The sequence below is a fragment of the Ursus arctos genome, unplaced genomic scaffold (assembly GCF_023065955.2).
Source record: "Ursus arctos isolate Adak ecotype North America unplaced genomic scaffold, UrsArc2.0 scaffold_22, whole genome shotgun sequence".
In the NCBI taxonomy this organism is placed as follows: domain Eukaryota; kingdom Metazoa; phylum Chordata; class Mammalia; order Carnivora; family Ursidae; genus Ursus; species Ursus arctos.
The window spans coordinates 45,775,225-45,801,923 of NW_026622897.1; positions in this window are offsets into that span (position 1 = coordinate 45,775,225).

Consider the following 26,699-nt stretch of genomic DNA (forward strand, 5'->3'; position numbering starts at 1 on the left):
GATAAGTATTGTTTTGAGATGCTAAGTTTTGGGATGATTTGTTATGCAGCCATAGACAGCCAATGAACTTCTCTTCCTTCATCATATTTTATTTACATTTTGGATGTAAAAAAGCCAAACAAATGTTTCATCCTTATTTTGAATTTGTTAGAACGGGTATCTGAAATGTTGATTTCAACTTCTTTACCTTTTTTCATCCTCCAAGTAGTGATCTGTGTGACTCAAAGAGATGGTGGATTCTCATGTAAAAGAGATTTTGAGTCTAAGAAGCTTTCATTATAAACAGGGCATATATATTTTTAAATAAAAGTAACACAAGTACATGGTTTAAAAAATATACAGAGTGTACAGAATTAAAGGCAAAAGGCATTTTTCCTGCTAATCCCAGTATTACTTTTCAGAAATAATGACTATTTTTTTAAAAGATGTATTTAATATTATTAAAAATAATAAATAAATAAAAATAAATAAATACATCTTTAAAAAATTTTTTCAAAGATGTATTTATTTATTTGAAAGAGAGAGAGCATGAGAAGGGGCAGAGGGAAAGAATCAAGCAGATTCCCTGCTGAGTGCAGAGCCCAACTGAGGGCTCAATCTCACCTTGAGGGTTGGTCCCATAACCCATAAGATCATGACCTGAGCTGAAACCAAGAGTCCAGCGCTCAATCGACTGAGCCACCCAGGTGCCCCAGAAATAATGACTATTAACACATTTTTTATAAAGTTTTATTTATTTATTTGAGAGAGAGAGCACGTGAGCAGGGAGAGGGTGAGAGGGACAGAGAGAAGAGAATACTCAAGCAGACTCCCCACTGAACATGGAGCCCAAAGTGGGGCTTGAACCCAAGACCCTGAGATCATGACCTAAGCCAAAATCAAGTGGGCCACTCAACCAACTAAGCCACCCAGACACCCCTAACACATTTTTAATCTTTCTAGGAAGTAAGTTTCTCACATACCACATAGGAGCTTTTCCATGTATACAAATGGAAATAAACTATTTATAATGTTAATTTTTTCACCTAACTCACCCTGGAGATCAACCCATGCATACCTATCTTCATGGTTATTTTGTACTCTGTTGTGTGGTTGTACCACAATTTAACCAGTTCCTTGCTTTTTTGGACTTTTAGGCTGTCTTCCTTATTTTTTAAAACTATTAAAAGTAGTGCTTTAATGACTTAAACATGTCAGTAAATCTATAGAAAGATTCTTCGCAGTGAAACTGCGGTTTAAAGTATGTACATTTCAAGTTTATATGAATATAAATAAATTCCTCTTTAAATTAGCGCAACAATTTACAATTTCATTGTCAGTATATGAAAGTGCCTGGGTGTGTGTGTGTGTGTGTGCGCGCGCACGTGTTTACCCCCCCACCAGCACTTGGCTTAACAAGTTAAATTTTTGCCTAGCTCATAAACGAAAATCACAAAGAATTTTTCTAGAAATAACTCAAAGAGCTTTGGTTGGCTTCTGACCAGATGCTTTTATTTTCATTGTTTTTTCCTGATCATTTTTAGTCAATACATATTTCAAGGGATTTTACCTTTAGATTTTTCCGAGGATCCTATGATTTTCACCTCTAAGTCAACACATAGTCCATGGCACAGAGATACTTTTAACAACAACAAAATAAAAGTTTCAAGAGCATGATTTTACTGTAAGCTCCCTCTTAGAGTAAGTGTGAGATATCAAACAGTCATTTTCAGTTGAGTGATGCTCACTGCAGTGAAACTCAATATCAGGGGAAAACATTCAACATTCAGAAATAGACAACGTAGAATGCCTGGGTGGCTAAGTCAGTTAAGCATCTGCCTTCGGTTCAGGTCATGATCCCAGGGTCCCAGCTCCTTGCTCAGCAGGGAGCCTGCTTCTCCCTCTGCCTGCTGATCCCCATGCTTGTGCTCTCTCTTTCCTTCCCTCTCTGACAAATAAATAAATAAAATCTTTAAAAAAAAGAAATAGACAACAAACATGGAGTGAAGTCATTAGTAGGACATTAGGTACAAAGCAAGAAATTCAGAACACTAGTGATATTCCTCTAAAATTTCATATTTTTTAAATGTTTTTAAATGGATCAGGTTTTCATCTTATATTCCTTAACCTTTTCTTTTCCTTAGGGAAAAGATTCAGATCTCTGAAAGCAAAAACATTTCTTAGATTTGTTTAACTTGAAATTTCTCCCATTTAAAATATAAATATATAATAGGGTTGGAGGAAACGGAAGTTGTTAACAAAAAAAAATGGAAAATCGAGGAAAAGAAAAGGAAGATAGCTAACATTTTGGGGAGCACTTATTATTTAACAAATGCTTTACATACATGATCTCTTTGAATATTCACAAATATTCATGAGATGAGATGAATCTTATTATCCCTGCATTCATTTGCTGGGGATGTCATTACAAGGTGCCACAGACCAGGTGACTTAAGCAACAGAAATTTATTTTCTCACAATTGTGCAAGAATGGAAGAAGTCCAAGATCAAGGTGTTAGCAGAGTTGGTTTCTTCTGAGGCCTCTTTCCTTGGCTTATAGGTGGTTGTTTTTCCCCGTGTCTTCTCATGGGCTTCACTCTAGGTGTTTAGATATGAGGAAGCATGAATGTCATAAATATCGCTACAGAGACTTAATCTACACATTGTAGCAGTGGTCAACAGACCACAGACCAAATATTGCTTCTATAGTCTCTCCACAAAGGAAGAAGAATGCCAGGTGTGATCTTGGTAGGTGACAGTAAGCACATTGCCAAAAATCAGACCATGAGCGTATGGGCTGAATGTGATGTGGAGGTCAGTGGGCCTGTATATTGTCTTTATATTCCCAAATCTATATACTTATCTGACCTAACACTCCAGGTACATATATTCTTCCTATAATTCTATATAGGAAGACAGGTATAACACCATGAAAAGTACAATCTATCTTAAAGAGGTAGAAATTCATTCATTAATTGACAAGCATTTATTCAACAGGCATCAAAGACACCAGTAATAAAAATAACAGCATGACACAGCCTTTGCTCTGGAATTAGCCACAGTCTGATGAGGGAAGGGACTATGATGTGAGGCAGAGAATTCATACATTACAGACAAGGTCTGGGTGAAAGACTTGGGGAGATCACCATGGAGAGAGGGCTTACAAGGGACTGAGGTTACAGAAGGTAGTATCTGGAAGGCAATTGAACTGGTTCTTTCATTCTGGTTATACATCAAAGCTACGGAAAGAGGTTGGGTTCACCTCTTTTCATGAAAATGTTTAGAATACTTCCCCTCATGCCTTTATGGTATTTTGAACAATGAATCGTGGACTGTCATGATTCTTTGAAGTTCTTTGAAGGCTGGAAACAGATCTAACCCAAGCACCTTGAATGAATCTAGCACATAATTGGTACTCAGAAAGCATTTTTCCAATGAGATGGAACTATATACACAAGTTAAAGTTCTTCTTAGCTTTGGACCTCAGTTTTCTCCACTATAAAATAAAAGGTATAGACTAGACCAGGTAATTTCTGAGGTCCCTGCCAGTACCAACAGTCTATGACTTCACCTTGCATACTTTCTTAGAATATTCAGTTTCTCGGTTCAGTCAAATATTTGCAAATTAATTTATTATAAACCTGCGGATCCCAGCTGTTGAGAGCTTGGTAGGTAGATGACTGATTTCTTTCTGTCTACAGCAGCTGAGGCTATGTCTCTGAAATGTCAAAATAACCATTGAGCTCTGTCAAACAGCTCATCAGTGCTGATTGAAGGGAGGGCAGCCAGTTCCCAACTCTGAAGGGACCAGTCAGTTCAGTTAAAATGCTTACCCTTATGACCTCAGGCAGATACAAATCTCGTTCACTGGCTCTTAAGTGTCCTCAAAGGCACAGGCTCTACATCCCTGCTAATCAATGGAAAAGGAAATTATGGTAGAGATGCATGCCTTGAGATCATTTGTGTAAAGTCTTTTGCAACCTTAACATGCCATCAGAATGTGACTTACTATAATACTGCTAATAGTGGTGGTGCTATGGAAACAATCTGCAAAAATATACAGCAAACTGTTAGCAGTATTTATATATAAAAGGTGAGATTAAGAGGTACTTTCTTAGATTTGTGTTTCTATCATGTTTGAATTGAAAACTATGAATTCATATGAATTTTGTACCAGAAGAACCAACTGAGAGAAAAAGATAGACAATGTGATCTCTTCTGTATTGTTCTGTGATAATTTTAACAAACCCTTGTCCCTGGACCAGGACTTACTTGGAGTCCTGATGTTGTCATGTACTTCCTGGTGGGGACAGCCCAGCCACCTAACATCTTGAACCCTATTTCTTTATGGGTAAAATGGGGATAAAACTGTCTAACCTCCCAAACCCAGTGAGAGGACCTGAGAGGTAAATCTGAAAACCAACAGCCTAAAGAAAATCAAAGAAGTATTATTATCTTACTGGACCTTTCCAGCAACTGTGTTGCTTTTTGCTGGATTTCATCTCTCCCAATTTATGAATGATACAACAAAAGCCTAGATAGGTTAAGTAAATGGTTTCCGACAAGAAGGCTAGTTTGCCCAGAGGTTTATTTTCTATTTGCATATTTTATGCATATGTTTTTATGCATCTGTTTGTTTGCCTAGGGCTATGGCATCACTTGCATATCATTTTCTTTAAAAATCCAAAAAAAGAATACAAGTATAGAAGAAGAAAATCTCAGTTAAATCTGCCATTAGCAAAAGAAAAGAGCAATGAATTCAAGCCCTATTGAAGGCTGCCAAATGTAATTTTCCCCAGCTTTATTTATCTCCATAAAGCAATTAAGCAGAAAGCACAAAAGATGAGAGAGGGAAAAATAGCTCATTTCAAACTAAAGCAAGCTATATTCTTTGCACTGTCTCTTCCCTTCCCCCAAACCCCACTTTATCCGCAGCCTCTAGAAATGCCTGTGAATTCTTAACATATTGCAGCTCCATCTCATGTTTCACAGTTCCTGAAATGACAGATAGTGTACAGGTTGTCACTGTGAATGGCAGACCCAAAGGCTGGGGCTCAGCTGCCTCCATCATTCAGAGGGGAATCGCTGAGAGTTACTTCTTTGCTGTTCCAGGTGGGCATGGTTGGCTCTGCCTCCAGCCAGCTGTTTGACCTTGGACAACGCATGTAACTTTTTTGAGCCTCTATTTTCTCATCTGTCAAATAGGTATATTGATATGTACTTCACAGAGTTGTTTGCAAGAATTACATGAGAGAATGCACATAGGATTAAGAGGAATTAATACTAGAGTACCTAGTGGGGGGCTGGCATATGGTAGGAGCTCAAAAACTGCTTGCTGCCTCTAAGAAGCTTTGTGGTGTGAGGGCTCAGTCCCTGGCCTCTGATCCAGGTGGCCTAGCACTGAGTGTCGTCTCTGCCATTTACTAGTGTATACTTGACAGTCATTTTCTCTTCTCTGCTCCCACCCTGTAGGGTGGAGATATTGGCAGTGCCTTATATCATGCGGATTATAAGATGCTCAGAACAGTGTCTGTTAAATAAATTGCAGCAAGCTCATACACATTATCTAAACTGCCATGTGGGAGGTAAAGAAGCCGAGGGAATCATCTGAGGCACAGTCATTCACACCACAGCGGTCCTAGGATCCAACAGCACCCCCACTTCTGAATCTGTCTCTATTCCTCCTGGCAACTTCTTGCTCCCCAGTCTCTCCTCCGTCAGCTGCCTGGCTTCTGTCACTGACTTTGTGCCTGTCCTTGAGCCTCTTCAACAAATTCCTCAACAGAAAGGGACTTTCCCTCACAGCTCCCTTTCCCTGAGTCACAGATCTCAGCCAGGTCACCTCAGAAGCCACTGGCCTCTCTCCTGCTCAGTCAGTTTTCAGTCATGACCACAGTTGCAAAGTCACAGTCCAGAGCCCAGCAACCCCTGGCCCAGGAAGGTGGCCATAGAGGAGTGAACGTTTTGAATTATGGTTTTGTAACAATCATAGCAATAGGTGGTGTTCTAGAGGAATCTGTAAAGCCCTTGGAAAGCCCTTGGAAAGTAAAGGAGGTAGGCGAGCCCTGTGGGCAGAGTTCAGGGAGCATGCCCAGAGCAAGGTTCATTTAAGGTTCTGAAGAGTGGAGGATTGCGTGGAGGACAAGATGGGGAAGGCGTTCTAGGCAGAAGGCAAAGGGTGGACAAAGGCAGGGAGATGTGAGCAGAGGTGGCCTGTGCACCTTCCATCACATGATGTCCAGTCACTTCTCCTACACCTTTGATGGCACTTTTTATAAATTCCTCACTTCCACTGAAGCTTTCAAAAACAAAAAGAAACCCGCAACTCAGCTTTTATGGAAATAAGTCTGTTTCACATTTCATCAATTTCCATCATGTAGTAACAACCACCCCAATGGGAATAAACAGGGGAGGATCCTATAGAACCAATTCTCATTAAACAGTAACCGACAACTAGGAACTCAATTAGTGGGAGTGAACGTCTGCGCATGAACAGGAGGGTCCCCTCCGAAGGCAAGAACTCTGCCTTCCGCAAGTGTCAATGAGAACATTTGCAGAGGAAACAGAGAGCCCTGGTTTACTTGAGAAGGTGGTAAGGTGAAGGTTAATTATGAGAACTTCAGTAAAAACCAAGGGCACAGGGATGCATTTGGGATCTTTGGGAAAAAAGATGTGGATTTGATACACCAGCACAGCCAAAAATGCCCAGGGCTGGATACAGAAATGCTTCTTGGGGAGCTCCTGTCTTCTGGGACTTCTTGGACTAGTGGGCAGCCCCACTGCCTGTCCCCACCAATCTGGCCTCTCCCAGAAGCTCAGTGGTTCTTAAAGAGACAGTTCCTCTGATCTGCAGGCTCGCTTCCTGCCATCTGGTCAGAGGTGGCAGCAGCCATGGAGCTGGGCCAGGGCACAGCTCTGTATATACCTGGCACATAGAAGGGAGTTTTGCATTTTATGGGGAAAGGGGGAGAGTTGGGATCCCTGTGCTCATTGTTCAGGGCACGCCATGCCTTCAGAAAGAACATATATGCAAAGAAGCCTGTTAGGCTTGGCAGACCCCTGGTCCCTGAAGCCATGTGCATACAAGAACAGGCTGCACTTCCCGGGAAGCTGGCTGCACGCCCTCTGTGGGCTGCTTGCCCAAGAAAGCACAGCAGACCTGGTCTGTCCCTGTGGCCTGGTAAGAAAGGCATGCCAAAAGCAGACATGTTTGGGGATAGGGGACAGAGAGAACAAACAGTGACAGAAAAGTCCGGGAGGCTCATGCCTCAGCCAGGAGAAAGATACACATGTGGTGAGCTGCAAGTCTATAAATGCGTGGTCACTGGGTAAATATATCTCCCTCCTGTTAGGTGTGTGTGTCAGCCTGCCCTTGGGAGCCACCAAGTCTGTGTTCGCAAAGCATGGTAACCTAGAGCTGCTGTCCGGATTCATCACAGTCACTTAATTATGTGCTTACTTGTTGATATCTGCACCAAACTGAAGATCCCACAGGAGCAGGGACTACATATCGCTGCCTCAGAGTCTCAGAAACCAACAAGACACAAATGCTCATAATCACTTGGAAGGAAGGAAGGAAGGAAGGAAGGAAGGAAGGAAGGAAGGAAGGAAGGAAGGAAGGAAGGAAGGAAGGAAATGAATAACAGTTTATAGAACATTTTTTGTAAAAATTTGTTTATTGATTTTAGGGAGAGAGAGAGCATGAGTGGGAGGGACGAGAGACAGGGAGAGAGAGAATCCCAAGCAGACTCTGTGCTGAGTGTGGAGCCCAACATGGGGCTCAATCTCACAACCCTGAGATCACGACCTGAGCTGAAATCAAGAGGTGGATGCTGAACAGACTACGCCACCCAGGCACCCCTAGAATATTTTTATAATCACTGTCTCACTTGATCTTCTCTCTAAAACTCTGTGAGTTAGGAAGAGCAAGCTTTATTGACCCCATTTCATAGACGAGAAAGCAACTTCCGTGAGGCCCAGGTAGCAGCTGGAGTAAGTGAGAAAGCCTTTTCTCAGAGCAGAACCTCAAGCTCACATCCCCTTTTGCAGGGAAGACTAAAATGACAAGTATCACCTCCTGATGAAGGAGACGAGACAGAGATCTCTGGTCTAATTCTCTGACTTTGTGGACAAGGACAACAAGGCCTTGAGGGCTAGTGGCAGAATGGAGTCTTGAACCCAGGTCGCCCAGCTCCCAGCCCAGCGCACCGTCCTGTTCACACAGAGTCTCTCTCTGCCTATCTGGGTATTGGTCCAGTTGATCTGGAAGCTGGTACTGACAGAGTGACAGGCAGGGAGCAGATGATAAAAGGCCAGAACAGATAGCATGTGCTCGTGTTGCTGTCAGCCATGCCAAAAGCAGGGAGGCCAAGGGCTCACCATGGTGCCCAGCTGTGCCAGACACTGCTTTGGTCCTGGCAGTTGAGGGATACACTGAATCCAAAGGAACCAGATTCCCCTGCTGGGCTTTCTCCTCTGGAGTCTCAGCAGCCTTTTCTTACTTAAAAAAAATGAGAGAGAATTAAGTTTATCTTCCTACCATCTCACGCGTATCCCATTAGCAGATATTTGTCCCAATAACAGGAAAACCATGCCCAGGATCAGTGCTGTGGCCACGAGTAACTTGTGAAGTTGAAGAGACATGAGACGGAGACAGCCCAGCATAGCAGCTCTGACATGGGTCCTGCCCTACGATAGCCACCATTGAGACCCGGCCCACATGCCCTTTGTCCACTTCTGAGTCCATCGACAGTACATAGTTTCCAGGACACCGCAGCTTTGACCCTGCGTCTGTCTACTCCTCCACCAGTGGGCTTTCTCTAGGACGTAAAATTTGTTCAACCTACAAGGCAGCCCAGGAGTACCAGCCAAGGACAGTCTTCAACCAAGGAGGGACAAGAGCCTGGAAAAATACTCCAGCTTCCCCATCTCCAGATGAGACAATTTATCTAAATAATTGCCCAGATGGAAACTTATCTAAATAATTACCCAGGTGTCTTTTAGCAGAGCATGTATACCTTCCTGATGCTGGGAGCTAGAGGAGGCATTTTTAGGTGGTTTCTCATCTCTGAAGCTCCAACAGAGCCGCATGACTATTTGCAGGACATTGTAATCATAATGATGGTTCCCATTACGTGCCTTGTGTTCTGCATTTCTCATCTCTAAGTCTTAGAATAGCTCTGTCATAACAGTATTATCATTCCTCCATGTTAACGGATGTGAAAACTAAGGCATGGAGAAATTAAATTAACTTAAAATTAACTTGTTCAAGGTCCTACGGCTGGTCAGCAGTGGAGCCAGAATACAAACTTGGATCTGCTCAGCTTTGAAGGAAGCCTGTGAGTTCTCTCCAACTATCTCATGCTGTCTCCTAGAGCTCAGATTGTGTTCTTTCCCACAATGCATTCCAGAGAAAAAGGCAGGTTGTAGTAGGAACCGAGAGTCCAGCTTTAAGTAAAGAGTCAAATCGGCAGTGTCTAAGGATCCTTCCAATTCTGTGGTTCAAAGAGTATGAGATAGGGGCGCCTGGGTGGCACAGCAGTTAAGCGTCTGCCTTCGACTCAGGGCGTGATCCCGGCATTCTGGGATCGAGCCCCACATCAGGCTCTTCCGCTATGAGCCTGCTTCTTCCTCTCCCACTCCCCCTGCTTGTGTTCCCTCTCTCACTGGCTGTCTCTCTCTCTGTCAAATAAATAAATAAAATCTTTAAAAACAAACAAACAAACAAAAAAGAGTATGAGATAACATTCCCACATTTGTGCTTGCAATTGTAAAATCCTCTACACGATTTGCTACTAAACCTTGAAAACTTCTCTAATTCTCAGCTTGCAATGGCCTGTGATTATCTGTTCCTATTTGCCCCTCCTCGCCCCTCTATACTCTGTCTCCAATGTAAAACAGAGCCAAAATGTGTAACCATTGTGAACTTTCTGGAAGAGGTAACTGGGTGATTAAAAGCTTTACCTTAAAAGCAGGAGTGGCACACTTCTTCTGTAGGGGACCAGATAATAGTAAATATTTTAAGCTTTGTGGGTCACATGTGGGTCTATCACAACTATTCAACTTTGTAGCATAAAAGTAGCCCTTGACAAATAGCTAAATGAAAGAGCATGACTGTGTTCAAATTAAACTTTACAAAAACAGGCTGTGGGCTATATTTGGCCCTAAGGCTGTAACTTCCCAGCCTTCTGACCTTATTGATAGAGACAAACAAAGAATGGGGAGTTAATGTTTCATGGATATAAAGTTTCAGTTTGGGAAGGAGAAGAAGATGTGGAGATGGATGGTGGTGATGGTTGTGCAGTAATGTGAATGTACTTAATGACACTGACCTGTACACTTAAAAATGGTTAAAACAGTATGTTTTAGGTTATGTATAGTTTTAGTCACAATTTTTAAAATACGGTTAAGAAAAGTATGTGTATAGACAAGAAACTTGGAAACACAAAAACGTTTGCTACTTTGGGGTAGGCTGTGGGTGACTTTCTTCCATATGTTTGTTGCTATAAAGTGTTTGCAAAGAATAAAAACTTTAGAGAAAAAAAGTGGGCAAAGGACTTGAATAAACTCTGCTCCAGAAAAAGATCTACAAATGGCCAATAAGCTCATGAAAACATGCTCAACATCATTAGTCATTAGGGAAATGTGAACCAAAATCAGGAGGCACCACACTTCACATCCACTAGGCTGGCTATACTAAAAACATAAATAAATGACAAGTGTTAGGGAGAGTGTGGAGAAACTGGAATTTTCATACACTGCTGGCAAGAATATAAAGTGGTGCCACTGCTTTGGAAAACAGTCTGGCATTTCCTCCAACATTTTAATATAGAGTTACCATATGACCCAGCATATACCTTTGTTCCTAGATATATACTCAGGAGGAATGAAAACACATGTTCCTGTAAAAAATTATACATGAATGTTCTTTTTTTTTTTATTTTTTATTTTTTTTTTTTTTTAAGATTTTATTTATTTATTCAACAGAGATAGAGACAGCCAGCGAGAGAGAGAACACAAGCAGGGGGAGTGGGAGAGGAAGAAGCAGGCTCATAGCGGAAGAGCCTGATGTGGGGCTCGATCCCGGATCGCCGGGATCACGCCCTGAGCCGAAGGCAGGCGCTTAACCGCTGTGCCACCCAGGCGCCCCTATACATGAATGTTCTTAACAGCCTGATTCGTAAGAGCCACAAGTGGAAACAACCCATCAACTGATGAATGGATAAACAAGACATGGTATATCCTTACGTCCCTCTCTCCCTTCCCCTCCCCCCCCACCATGAAGTCAGCTCTCTTTGTCTTCCCATCCCTTTGTCAGCAGCCAGTGGCAAGGTTTTGTAGGTTGATTCAGGAGATAGGAATGACGAAGATGGGTTTTCACAGCTGCCAGGTAGTGCCACCAGCCGTCTTGCTCCAGCAATGACCCATGAGCTAGACCTCCAGGTAACTCCTGGTGGTCATTTTCATGTCACATCTGCCAACACCTAGGCCACAGATTTGCCATGTTCACACTTCTTGAGTGGAGGTGGCTGAAGCTGACTGTATAGGAACCGCTCTGTCCCCTCTCAGCTCCTCAGCTTTCTGGGAGTCCTTTTCCTATTCACAGAATGGCTTTTGAGTAGAAACTTTTCTTCAAGACCCACCAGCCATGACTTTGTGCAACAGAAGTAGCAGCAGTTGGTCAACTTCTCTATCGATGCTTTACTCACCTCAAGTGCTGACAAGTTTGGAGAAATCTCCAGATTGCCCAATTCTCTGCTCTCATGTCAACATGTACATTGACAAGGACACTGGTCAAGAAAACAAGACTCAGCCTCTCTATAAGGATTGTAAGGGTCTTGAAACATTTATTCCATATCCCTGAATTTCCGTTATCACATACTCACAGAGATGGAACATCACTTTCTTCACAGTATTTTAAGTTCTGGCAGCTACTAATAAGTGCTCCCTCTTGCTCTTTACAAAGTGCTTTCACATCAATTATTTCTTCTCTGTTGCACCTTTTTGAGTCAAGAATCAGGCATTCAGTTCATTAAGTTCTCCCTTATTATGAAAGTTCATACTATAAATTGCTCTCTAATTACTGATTTGTCTGAATCTCAAAAAAATTTTATAGTCATTCTGTTATAAATATTTATTTCCATGTGGTTTCTCATTTAATCCATAAATTATTTAATAATGTGTGTTTTTTAATTCCATACCAGTTTCTTCTTAAGTTATTGTTTCTTGCACCCCACTCCTTCCCCCTGAGTTCAATTTCAGTATGCCCTTTATTTATTTTTTAAAATTTTTTTAAAGATTTTTTTTTATTATGTATTTATTTGACAGAGAGAGAGACAGCCAGCAAGAGAGGGAACATAGCGGGGGGCGGGGGGGAGGAGAGAAGAAGAAGCAGGCTCCCAGCAGAGGATCCTGATGTGGGACTCGATCCCAGAATTCCAGGATCACGCCCTGAGCCGAAGGCAGACGCTTAATGACTGAGCCACCCAGGTGCCCCTCAGTATGCCCTTCAAATGTTCTTTCAGAAAATGTCTATGAGTGATAAATTTTCTCATCCCTTATTGTTTTCATTTTTCCCTCCTTCTCCAATGAAAAGTTAACTATGTGTAGAATTTGAATTTGGCAATTACTTTTCCTCTCAGACTTAGAAGATACTTATTCCATCATCTCCTGGCCTTTATTGTTGACATGGAGAAGTCTGTGGATTCTCTGTTTTTCCTTCTGACCGTATTTAAGATTTTTTGTTTAAAAACTTTATCTTTGGTGTTTTGCATTTTTAGTATAAAGGAGCTATAGTATATATTTTTTAATTTTTATTATTGTTTTTAATATTGCTTGGGATTTATTGGGATTCTTAAATCTAAATATGTCTTTCATAAATTCCTGAAAGTTCTCAGGAACTATTTTTGAATGTTACCTATTCTCTTTTTTAAAAAAATAGCTATTCATTTATTTTAGAGGAGGGGGAGGGGTTGAGGGAGAGGGAGAGAAGCAGATTCCCCACAAGTGGGGAGCCCGATAAGGGGCTCTACGGAGGACTCCACACAGGGCTTGATGCAGGACTTGAGGCGGGGCTCAGTCCCACGACCCTGAGAACATGGCCTGAACCAGAACCAAGAGTCAAATTCTTAACCAACTGAGTCACCCAGGCACCCCTACCTATTCTCTCTCTCTTTTCTAAACTAATTTTTTGAGCTCCTTTTTTTTTTTAAGTAGGCTCCATGCCCAATGTGGAGCTCAACACAGGGCTTAAACTCATGACCCTGAGATCAAGACCCTGAGATCAAGACCTGAGCTGAGATCAAGAGTCAGGTGCTTAACCAACTGAGCTAGCCAGGCATCCCTTGAACTATTGTTAAAACTATTAAACTTCTATCCTTCCCATTTATTAATATTTCACTATATTTTCTGTATCTTTAGCTCTCAGTACTCATTTTCTCTGTGCTTATATATTAGATTCAGTGCATGGCTTTAAAAGTAGTTGGTTTATTTTTTTTTAAGATTTTATTCATTTATTTGACAGAGAGAGCCAGAGACCACAATTTGGGGGAATAGCAGAGGGAGAGGGAGAAGCAGGCTCCCTGCTGAGCAGGGAGCCTGATGTGGGGCTCCATCCTAGGACCCAGGGATTATGGCCCAAGCCAAAGGCAGACACTTAACCAACTGAGCCACCCAGGTGCCCCTAAAAGTAGTTTTAAAAAAATCTGTTTTACCCATCTACTGACTTTTTAAAAAAATTATGGCCCTCCTTTTTTAGAGTCATAAATCATGATTTGTTTGTTTGTTTATTTTAGTTTTATAAATCTTACCTAGTACTTTTCAAATCTACCTGCTATCTTTTAAAAATACTTATAGTCTCTCATATCCTTCTATGTTATGAAATTCTTAGAATGCTCTCATTTTTGTTCATTTTGTTGATTTTTTTCATTGCTTCATTATGGATTTTAAAGTTTGTGATCTTAGGCTCATCTCCAACCAGGCTTTGCTAGTAGAATCCTGTACAGCTTGGAGTGAGGGAGGATTCCTCTGAAATGAGACTGTGGCAAAAGGAATCAGGAGCCAACTTGAAGGAGCTCCCACTGGACAAAGATGGGACAAGTTAAGCTTAAATAAGAATAATATCTGTAATTGACTGAGATACCTCATATATGTTTAAAGCCATGAGTTATGGCACATTAAAAAATTTATTAGTCTCCTTTGGATGTATACAGACTGTATGTAAAGGTAACTGAAAAGTTGATAAGAAGTATTTCTTTAAAAATGAATTCCAACTAATAGATGAAGAAGCAGTAATACAATGAGAAATCACTATTTTGTAATTTCAGTTGATGTAATAGTTGTCAATGATCATCAATGACTACCTATGTCACAGAGAAGTATGTAAGACCCAACATGCTTTTAAAAAGAAATACACAGCCCCCATTGCAACTTTTAACACAAACTTAAGGTCCATGAAGTTTCAGGTCTTGAATGAGAGAATATGATTTTAACCACTTAAACATGTGGATAGATAATTAAGCTTACTTTGTACGGAGTTATCAACACTTTTTTTAAAAGGCAGTCCCTGAGATTGATTCATTTTCCTATAGCATATAGCTATACAATTCAAAAAGATATATCCTATATTCTGGAGGCCCAGTTATTTGGATGCACCAGAAATCTCAATGTGCTTCCTTTATCTGCTTCACAGGTAACAACCCATGCCTGCCCACTGGGTGTCCACAGCCATTTGTATGACAACTCCCTATACCTATCAGTCCTGCCCCTGGGCATATAAACACAGCTTTAAGTGACCTCATAGAGATAAATAGACTGAAAAAGAAATTTTAACACCAACAGATATTAGCAGGACTTAATTGAGGCAGCGGCGGAATCATGGCAACTAAATTTTCTGTGAACCCAAGCATAGTTCAACAATAGCAGTTTATTACTACTCATAGTCTTAAGGGATGCTCAGTGCCATGGAAAAAAAGTAGCCAGGCCCTTGGTGAGAAATAAAATCAGGCATTTCAAAAGAAAAACCCCTAGAAAAGTCCATTGCAATTTTCCTCTTCTGATTGATGCAGTGAACTTTATTAGCTTCTTTCTATTAATGATGTAGGGACCTAACCAATTCAATCAAAAGTCCTTATTTTTAATCCTCTCTGCCATTTCTTTCTGGTACACTAGGTTCCTGGGTCTTTTGTGAAAAGGCTGGGAATGAAAGGTGGAGTGTCACCCTCTGAATGGAAACCAAGCATGAGAACTTATTATAGGCCCAGGTGAACTGGAAATGAAATAAACAGTCACTATAGCCCAAACAGGAAACCACTAATTAGATTTTTTAGCTGAGCATAAATGCTTCCTAAGCTGTATGTTAATACAGGAACTCACTGTATATTGATTCAATTTACTCGAATCAAGGGATGCACTGGCTGGATGTGTCCCAGAGGCTTAATTGTGCCGAACACCCCACATCAATGGTTGTATTTAAATGTAAATAATGCCATGAGCCACCATTTGTGTCTACAGAGTTTGAAGCTGGTCATTCTAAATTGGGATTTTTACCTTGGCTTTGGGAAAATGTAAAAAAATGGCCAGAACTCATTCCTACATCAGACAGAAAAATACATCTGTATTAGTAAAACACAAAGCAGGCCCATGAGTTTAAGTCCCTGGACCAGTCTGACAATTTGTTAATTAACAGACGTCAGCCATAAAACAGTCCTTAGTAAGGGTATGTGACTGATGAGCCTTAGGGTTGTTGTCAGGTGACCAAAAGCTCTAACAGTTGGCCTGCTTTTGACAGTTGCATTATATCAGGAGGGAAGCAGGTAGAATCAGAAGAGAGCTCATCAAGGACAAAAAGAAAGAGTAAATGCAAAGTGGGGAACTATTTGGTTGGTAGAAATGCAACATGGGAAGCGTGAACTGATAGCACTTGAAGACATAAGCCCAACATTTCATCTCACACAGCTGAATCCAATCCACCATCAGAATAAACTGAGAGCCAATCAGAAATACAGAGCTCAGAGGATAGGGCAAATATTTTATATAGATATAGATATCTATATTGGGTTAACTTTCCATCAGAACAACCTGTCTCCCAGGATCTTCCAGGTCTGGAGAACAATGGTGGCTGCCTAATTTTGAAACTCCACTATCCTCTTCCCACTGCCTCCCCTAAAAAATATGTAGGGAAGGACCTTGAAAGTGTGTGAGGCCAGAAGTGGCAGCCCCAGGAAGCATTACTTTGGGGAGGTATAAGATACTAAGAAAAGGATAGCACTAGCTGGAGACAAGGCCATCAGTAATAGGAGAGAAATAATAGGGATAAGTTAAGGGGTAAGTTCCTGCAGAAACAAAAGAAATAAAACATGTCAGTCTCTCTGCATCAGAGCACCATTAGATGACAATGTTTTCCATAAAAGAAACTGCATAGAAGAGAATAAAACTGATATAAGAGGGTACTCCTGAGCTAGAAACTTTGTCCATGAAATTAATTGAGATAGAAAGTAGACACATCCATACAAAACTAACATAAAAATGAAAATGAGAAAATACAAATCGGAGCATGTCCACTCATGAAAATTCTCTCCAAAACCAGACATAAAATTGAAGAAATCTGTAACACAAAACTCCAAGCTAAATTAAATGGTCTCAAACAAGTATTTAAGGCTATGGAAAATACCTTAGTTCAGAAATACAAAAATTAAGAATAAAAAAGGGGCACAGGGGAAATGAACTGAGAGTTGACTGAACTAAAGATGGAAACAAGAAAAAGACAAAATCATATCAGAAAAAAAATATCAAAATCTCCCCCCACCCCATAAGTGTCAGGAAGAGCCTCTTCTTGGCCTCCATTCCTTTTCCCCCCCTCCTTCCCCAAGTTTTCAGCAGAATCCCACACTGCCTCCTATGTTTATGAGGACAAGTTCAATATCACTTCACCACTATTGAAGCCACCGTGTGAAATCCCTGCCTAAGTGTCCTTGATCCTGGAGCTTCCTTATATTCAGAGTAGAGCACCTACAAAATAAATGAGCTACTCACAGCATAATTTTATATTATAATTTTATCTTTCCCTTACTTATGTAGTAAGGAAAAGTATTCGGGTAAACGCAGCTTGAGTAGAAACTCTTCTGAGTATGCAGAAATATTCTTGAGTATAAATATAGGTTCCTGGGTTCCTATCATATTGTCCAATACTCTATAATCAGGTGATTATATGAGTTTATATTATATATGAGAAGAAGATGATTTAAGGAACACCATGTAAAATCACACACATCCAAGACCGAACATTTGTGATAGATGAAATTCTAACCATTGGAGATTCATTTTATGTTGACCACTGTTATCATTCCACGAAAAATATTTGTCTATTATTGCACACTTAAGTACATTCAATGTATTCTCCCACTTGATTCCAAAAAGAATGATAGAAGGCAAGTACTATTATTTTTCCCTTTTTTCAGGTGAGGAACTTAGAGGCCAAACCCACACTGTTAGGAAGGGGCAGAGCCAAGATTCAAACCCGATTGTTTTGGTTCCAGTGCTCATGACCTTTTCCTCCACCACTCTGCTCTGGAGGAAATAAGAACTTGACTTAAATTGTGCATAATGATAACTTCTGACCCCAGATGTAACCTTGGTTGAGAGCTATGCATCTTGGAGGGCCAAGACACAGGAGCACAAGGAAAAAAACATCCCAAGCAAGTTGAACTTTTGAACCAAAATTTTAAAGCAGACTATAAAAACAATCAATAGAGTTATCCAAATGAAGAATTAACTCATCCCCAAGGAAACAGAAATGTAGTAACAGCATATTTAGACAACTCAATAACACAAAGATGGAGTCTATCCTTCAAAAGGAGAAAAAAATGGCAAGTTTCATATATCTTGTGAATAAAAAGTCTTTAAAAAAATCCAACAGAAATTTCTTAAATTAAAAAAAATTTAGACCAAAAACAGAAAGCAAAACTAAAAAAACAGTAGTTTAGACACAGATGAAAGGAGACTTTGTGAATTAGAAGACAGAATTTTTTAAATTGCCCAGAACATGGCACTAAGAAGCAAAAAGATGAGTAATATAAAAGAAACATTAAGAAAACATGGAGAACAAATACTGAAAGAAAGTCCAACACAGATCTCATAGAATGTTCAAAAGGAGAAATTAAAATAAATGGAGAGAAAATCTTCAAAAAGATTACAGTTGGAATTTTTCCCAAATCCAATAAATCTATGTTTATCGTATTTCAAAAGCTCAACTGTCAGGCAAGATTTTTGAAAAACATACTACCAGATATAGTCTAGCAAGATTTATGAAGATGAAAGATCAAGTAAAAATATTCAAGCCTACAAGAAAATGAGAATTGATTGGCAAGAGTGAAGTCTAGGAGCAGCTAAGAGACTGTGAATTAGTCTGGGTAAGAGATGGTTGGACAAGACTGGTCTCAAGGGCATTGTTGAGAAATTAACTCATTCAGGATATATTTTGGAGTCAAACCAATAGAATTTTATTCCTTTGTCTAATAAATATTAATGGTGCCTACTATTCAACTATTTGCTAGAAGTATAGCAATAATAAGACAAGTGGAGTATGAGGGAAGGAGATTAATTAAGACTGATTTTTAAATTTGGAGTTTGAGCAGTTGGGTAAAGAGTGGTATGGTTTCTTCAAGTTGGGGGCAGCAATTAGCCTTTATCAAGCCGTATCAAGATAGATACATGCTAGGTGCTTTATTAACATTATCTAATTTAATTCTTACATTAGATTTATGAGATACGTATTTTATCCCACTATTTTATTTTATTTTAAAGATTTTATTTATTTATTTGAGAGAGCGAGCAAGAGGGAGAACACAAGCAGAGGGAGAGGGAGAAGCAGACTCCCCTGCTGAGCAGGGAGCCCAATGCGGGGCTCAATCCCAGGACACTGGGATCACTACCTGAGCCGAAGGCAGAAGCTAAACAGACTAAGCCACCCAGGCACCCTATCCCACCATTTTATATACAGAGAGGACAAATTAGTCCAAGATGTCACAAAGGACTAAGCCAATATTCAAACACAGGTCTGTTTGAGACCATACCATACCAAACAGCTTTATGATTTATAAAGTGTTTTTGGGGCAGCTGGGTGCTTCAGTTGGTTAAGCACCTAATTTTGGCTCAGATCATGATCTTGGGATCATGCCCTGTGTTCAGCTCCTTGCTCAGTTGGGAGTGTGCTTCTCCCTTCCCTTTCTGCCCCTCCATCCCTCTCTCTCAAATAAATAAATAAAATCTTAAAAAAAAATTACAGAGTGTTTTCATACATGTGCCTTGATTCACTCTCACAACAATCTCATTAGATAGATAAGGTGCTCTCATAATTTCCCTCATTTCACAAATAAGGAAATTAAACTTCAGAGAAGTTCAAGGACTTGTCCTGGGTCATGCAGGTAGTAAATGACAAGTCTTAGACTCATACCCAGGCCCCTCCGTCTCCACCATCTGTAGTCTCTTCAGTATACCCTGACGATGTCTCTGAAACCAGAACCCAAGTAATTTCAGAGAGGGCGGTGTGATGGTGTTCCATTCCTAACAGGGAGGAGACCCTAAAAAGAGTAGGAGGCAGAGAGTAAGGAGAAGGAAGGAAATTTACCAAAAATGGATAAAGGCAATCAAGTTTCTATCAAATAATTGATTCTCAAAGATTGGTCTCTGAATTATTAGCATCACCTGGGAACATACTAGAAATGCAAAATCTCGAGCCCCACAGTGGACCTATATCAGAAACTCTGGATGTAGGCCTGGCAATCCGTTTTTATAAGCCCTCCAGGTTTTTCTGATACAAGGCAGAGTTCGAGAAACAGTCTTAAATCATAATCTTCCCAAGACTGTGTTGCTTTTCTAGCCCCGGTGAGGAAGCTCTAGCAGTCTTGAAGACAACTGCTCCTATTTCTAACAGAATAGTATGTGAAAATCATGCTTAAATCTGACACTGAAGCCCACATCTGAAGCTTTAGGAAAAGAAATTCAAATAGAGCTTCCCCAGCAAACCCTCACCTGGGATATCTACCCTTTCCCTCAGTGTGTTTGTGAACCCTGACCTTCTAAGCTCAAGGTCTGTAATTTCATTTTCTTCTTCATTTTATTGTCTTGCCTTACAGCAAGGTTCTGCAAACTATCCTTCCAGGAAATAACCAGGTTAACTTCATGCAGATTTCAAGGTTTAATTAGCATATCGATGTGGCCTCCAGAAAATTAAATTAGTAGTGTGTTATCATATATTCATAGTTGTGGACAGTATTCTTTTTTGTAAGATTTATTATTTATTTATTTATTTATTTGGAGCATGAGCGGGGGGAGGGGCAGAAGCAGACAGAGGGGGAGAGAGAATCCCAAGCAGACTCCACACTGAGCGCAGAGCCCGACATGGGGCCAGATCTCACAACCCTGAGATCATGACCTGAGCCGAAATGAAGAGTGGGATGCTTAACTGACAGACACCCAGGCGCCTCCCCCCCATTTTAAAGACTCTTGGTTTCCTCACCTTTAAAATTAAATAGTAATACTAAACCTCCAAGGTCATTGTGAAGACCAGACACAATACAGTGTTTGTCACCAGTATGTGCTTAATAAATGGCATCTAACATTTTGACATTTTCAGCTTAATTTATTGTATCTAAATTTCCTAAGTGACCCCAAATAAAATTTTTCACTCTAATAAAACTATAAATAACCTCGGAGCATAATAGAGACTTAAATTTTTAATTTTAAGAAACTTTAAAATGGGAGAATAAGCACGGTAAAAGAAACCTTACATTTCTCTTTTTCTTAAACATAATACACCAAGTAGGATAGCTCTTAATAGGACTACAGATCGTCACTATCTAAGTGGACGTGGAAGGGAAGAAATCACTAACAGAATGATGCTAGTAGGGGAGAAAGTGCTCACAGAGTGGGGGCCTTGAGGACTACTAGGAAAGTGAATGGTTTCCATCCTACCCCTTCTCTAGGTAGTAATGCATGTGTGCAACCTGTGAGCTCAGACTGCCTGCCTTGGAATCTGGGGTCTGTCACTTCCTGGCTGTATGTTCTTGTCCATGTCACTTAATATTTCTGCACCTCATCTCTAAAATGGAGACCAAGTAGCACTGAAATTGCCTGGTACATAAGACTAAAATGTTTCTGATGTTTTCATGTGATCCAAGCACCATCTAAGTTTATGTGTACGAATGTGTTTGATTCTCAGAACAATCCTAAGAGCTGACATCATTTTACAGCTAAAGAAACTAAGTACAGAGAAGTTGTGTGGTTCCCCCCACCCCGGGTCCCATAGCTAGTCAGTTGCAGGCCCAGGATTCAAACCCAGACAGTTTGAATCCAGAACCTTCTTTTCATGTACTACCTTGTGTGTCTCCCTTGCAACAAAGAGGAGCAATTGTTATTACCACCACCACTGCTTTTGCAGATGAAGATGTCAACAGACATTGACTAAGCACCCACTATGTTCAGACACAATGTCAAGCCAAGCTCTAGAACTCTGTCCTTTCCCTCAGAAACTTCTAATCTATTTGAGGAGATAAGATACACAGAAGTAGGCCAGAATTTTCTCACTACTTATCAGATGTGCAAAGAGAAAAGAGGAAGGGGAGAGAGAGAGAGAGGGAGAGAAAAGGAGCCTGTAGCTCTTATTTCCTATAACTTTTCACCTTGCTCTCAAGCACTTATTCCACTCATGTGTTGGGGGGACTATGTGAGGGGGAGTTAGAAAACTTAAAACCTAGGGGAAGACGTGCTTCTTGCCCTTGTTTCCTTCCAGTTCCTGCTGCCATTGGTTCATGACTAGCATCCTGTGGGCTTCTCTTTCACTGAAGTTAAAGACTGATGTCTTACTCACTAACCCTACCCTGTATCTCACTGGAACCGCTGGTCCTCTAAGGCATCTGCAACTGCTTTGAGGTCACCAGTGTAGGTGGCTGGCTCTGCCCTTTGCTGTGGTATGTCTTCACTTCTGACTGTTATGGACAACCCCCATGGCCTTTGGAGCTCATCAGCCAACATCTCCCAAGTACCCCAGTGCTCGAGGAGCACACAGAACTTCTGGATCCCCTAGGATCATAGAAAACTAAGGCCAAACTCTTGGGCACTTCTTTTTACCAAGTCCTCCTCTACCATCTGAGCACTTTGCAGACAGGGATGCTATGCCAAATTCTGGACTTCTCTTTGGGGTTTACAATGTCTTCGGGTCCTGTGTGAGGAAAGCAGGGAACCAGATCTTATGTTTTCTATCTTTCTGCTTCTATCATCCTGTCTACTGGTCCACCACCACCCTCAATAACCGATCCTAGAAAGAGAGGGGACAGTCATTTTTATCTGCACTCAGCCTCCCTTCCTGACTCCCCTCTTTCACCCAACACCTTCTGAAAGGTCTTCTGATTTCCTCTTCTTTCCAGGAAGGGATATTCCTTATGTCATAGCCTCCTCATTCCAGTCTTTTGGTCTGTCCTATTAAAGAAAACATTATAGGAAAATAAATAGAATTAAAAAGAGGTGAAAACACAACAGGAGGTATTCTGAAAATATTCTCTCTGTTACTCAGACAAAGCAGTAAGCTGTCAAAAGGCGTTGTGTGAAACACTTGATAAGGTACCTAAAGTTCAGAGGAGTTCGAGGAGGGAGAAATCAGCTAAGTTAAGATAATCCAGGAAGGCTCCCTGAAACCAATGGGATTCAGGCTGTCTTAAAAATTGTATATTCTTTGGAAAATAGAAAAACCTGAAGCTGGCACTGCAGGTGGGGAAAAGCAGGTGAGCAGTGGCATGGTGTGTGGAAGTTTTCCTGTGTGTACCAGTTTGGAAGGAGCAAAGGGTTTGTTTAGGAGAACAATGTGAGGCAAGGTAAGAGAAGGCCCTGATGGCCAGCTCATGATGGACTTTGAAAGCCAAACTAGGTGCTGGCTTTTTCATCCTTGCAGGAACCCCATTAGGAAGGCAATTCCTGTATCCCCATTTTACAGATGAGGACACAGAGGCTCCAAGACATTCAGTGGTTGTTTAAGACCAAACAGCCAGTTAGTTGCAAAACTTTTTCTCACCAGGTCTCAGTCTTCACACAGACAAAATGAACAGCCAGTACTTCTGTCTTTCCCCATGATGTCTTGATGAGACGTTGGTATCCATATAACCAGAGTGATTTTTAGCCTCACCAACACACACACACATGCACACACAGTTAGTCTAAGGTCAGCATGGATTCTTTGTGTAGCTTGGACTTTCATCTGTGTGTTGTGGGCATGACAGATAGATACTGTGGTGCTGACAGTTGAAGGCATACTGAGTTTTCTCCTCGACATTTCCACAGAATGTAGTTTACCAAGCAAAGCCCTTTTCCATAGGCCACAGGCTCTGAAAACATGACTACACAAGGTAAAATCATGTAATGTTGCTGTTAGAGCCCCATTCAATTTACTTTGAAATGCCATTAAAAATTGATTCTGTTTGAATACAGGCCTTGGAAATGGGAAAGGTCTGTTGGGTTGTCGCTGCAGCTGATGGACTGTCATTGCTTTAGGCAATGGAGTGAGACCAAGCAAGATGGAGGGCTCAGCCCGGGGAGAGTCTTTGGATAGGGGATGAATGTAAGGATGTGGGGAGGCTAACAGGCACAGGAGTGGTGGATAAGGGGCTCAGGAGAGACAAGACTAAGTCAAAACACCCCTGCCAGCCTCCACTCCTAACTATTTTTATGGTGACTAAGACTCTCAAAGCAGTACTCCCTCTCTACTCAACATCTCCACATGGAAAATTGATAAAGGTCTAGGTATCCTTGAAATGTTCACACTCTAAGTTTCCCTTACCCTAATTACAGACACTTCCTCACAATTAGGTTAAGTGCGTCTACTCTCGATCCTAATCAATTTCTAGCATAGAGGTGTGGATTTTTGATTCACGTTTCTCCTTTCCTTTTCCTTTCCTCTCTATTTTTAGCTTTTTCTTTTCAACTTCCCCCAGAAAATGGGACAGAATTCTCAACTGATTCTGTATCTTGACAGATTCCTGTTCCTCTTGATTTTTTCTTGTTTTTAAGCCTATTTACTCATATTATGTAATCATAGCTATAAGAACAAGCCCTTTCTTCTCTAAATCCTGCTCCAATGGATTTGAGACAATGAGCAAAGTGTATTAAATGTCAGTGCTTTTGAGCAAATATTTGCCGTGAGAGTCTGCCCTGGGGTGCCACACACAGGAGGCCATCTTAGTCATAGGTGCTCATGGGCAGGCCACTACAAGAACTCAGAGCTCCCTCCAGCTCTCAGATTCTATAAGGCAGGCCAGTTTCACTGGGCTTGACATGAGTGCTGTCTCAGCGTTTGTCTGCCTCATTTTCTGCACTGGACTGTAACGCAAATTGAGCCCCTTTCCAGTCTCTGTCCCCAAGGAGAGTCTGTCTGTCCAGATGGGTGCACAGGCATATTATTGCTTTTTCCTAAATTTGAGCATTTTGTTCAATTGCTGCATCAAATTTCTATTTTACACCCCATCCCCCTGCACAGATGGTCCTCAGAACACATTGTTTTCCCATACCTTTAGACATTTACACGTTGATCTCTCTGTCTAAGACACTGCCCTCCTGGAAAACCACCCTGGAAAGCCTTCCCTAAGTATCCCCACAAGAACAGAGATGTTTCTTTGTGCTCTCACCATACTTTATACATGCAACCAACTTTCAGGGTAGTCTTTGTACTGGAATAAAATCACTTGTTTGCATGTCTGCTTTAAGAGATGTTGAGGTCCTGGCGAATAAGAACTGCATTAGTCAGTGTCTCCAGAGAAACAGAACCAACAGGATGTGTGTGTATATAGAGAGAAAGTAATTTATTTGAAGAAATTGGCTCTTGTTATTGTGGAGGCTTGGCAAGTTGAAAATCTGATGGGGAGTGGGGTAGGGGGTGACAGGCTGGAGACTCAGGAAAGAGTTGCAGTTCAAGTCCAAAGGCAGTCTGCCATAGAACCAGGAAGAGGCGATGTTGCCGATGAAGTCTGATGGCAGTCTGCTAGAGAATTCCCCTTGCTCAGTGGAGGAGCTCAGCCTTTTGTTCTGTCAAGGCCTTCAGCTGATTGGATGAGGCCCACTCATATTAGGGATGGCAATCTGTTTTACTCAAAGTCCATTGATTTAAATGTAAATCTCATCCAAAAACACTCTCACAGAAACATCCAGAATAATGTATAACCAAATATCTGGGCCGCATGGCCCAGACAAGATGACGCATAAAGATTATCACAGGGACTTTGTTTCATTTGTCTTTGACATCCTCAGCACCCAGCAAAGGCTTAATAGACAGGATTTTCATTGTCTCAGAGACTTGAAACATCCAGTGTAGTATGACCCACACATTTCTTTTTGACTTATCAGTATACTTACAAAATACCCTTTTTAAAAATAAAGATTCTATTTATTTATTTGAGAAAGAGAGAGAAGCAGACTCCCTGCTGAGCAGGGAGCCCAACCCGGCACTTGATCCCAGGACCCTGAGATCATGACCTGAGCCAAAGGCAGACACTTAAACTTAAGACTGAGCCACCAAGGCACCCCCCCCCTCCGCAGATCCTTTGTAGCAGTATTCTATTTAGGAATTGATGGAAAATCTGGACCTGTAGGCAAAAATGTTAAGAACAAATCCTGTTAAAAGAAAAATAAGCTTCCATCCAGGGATGAGAAAGGGTATGTAATGACCATCCCTAAAACTGAGACCATGTGATATAACCTCTTATAGCCCTTCTCCTTCAAGAGCCCTGAGTGGAAATGGAAATATATCTAGCAAGGACTTTCAAACTAATCCCTGGGCACAGCCTGCACCTTCTCTGCCATTCCTGTTATTCTTTAGCCACATGAACCACAGGTGGAGAAAGTAATTGATGGAGTGCAGGATTTTGTCCAATAAATTCAGAAAGGCCACCTCCCCACTTCGTCATCCTTTGGTCTGTGTTTGACTCTTTAAACCCTATATTTGTCCCCTGGACTTAGAGGGAGAAGGGCAGTGGATGGGCAGTGCCATCGTAAATTGTACTAAGATTATACTTAAAAGTAGTAGAATGTCTTTAAAAGACCCTAAAGTTGCTCAAGGATTTTATTCATTTATTCCAGCCCCATGTTTAATGGCATTAGTGAGTTGAGCTCCTACTTTGGGACTCATTTTTGTGGTTTTAATGTAGCTGCGTAGTTTTCAAGAAGAGCAAAGTGAACACTTAGTCATTCATTCAAAGCACATTTACTGATGCCCTGCGTTAAGCCATGAAGATGAGTAAGAACCAGCTTCTGCCTTCAAAGAGCCCAGTGGGTGGAGGCAGCCATATACAGATGGTTTGGGAGCATTAAGTGTGTTAACAAAAAACTGGAAACCAACCAAATGTCTGCATTAAAGAAGAAATAGAAAAATGATTAAGGAGTAGGCCCATAATCCCTAAACTTTGGAAACTGAAAGTGACTTCATAACTTATTTGGCAGCAGAGTCTGACATGAGCTAACATGAAGCTACTTAGTATCTGCAATATTCCACTTTGAATATTTTCTACATTTTAACCAGAAATATCCATGTGCTTGATTACTAAATGCCTGTCAAGGCCCTATTGGGAATGTTATCTAATTGATGAAATATGTATCTTATTACGTTTCTAAAAACAAGCAAAAAAGGCTTCATGTGGGGGACGCCTGGCAGGCTCGGTCAGTAGAGCACGTGACTCTTGATCTTG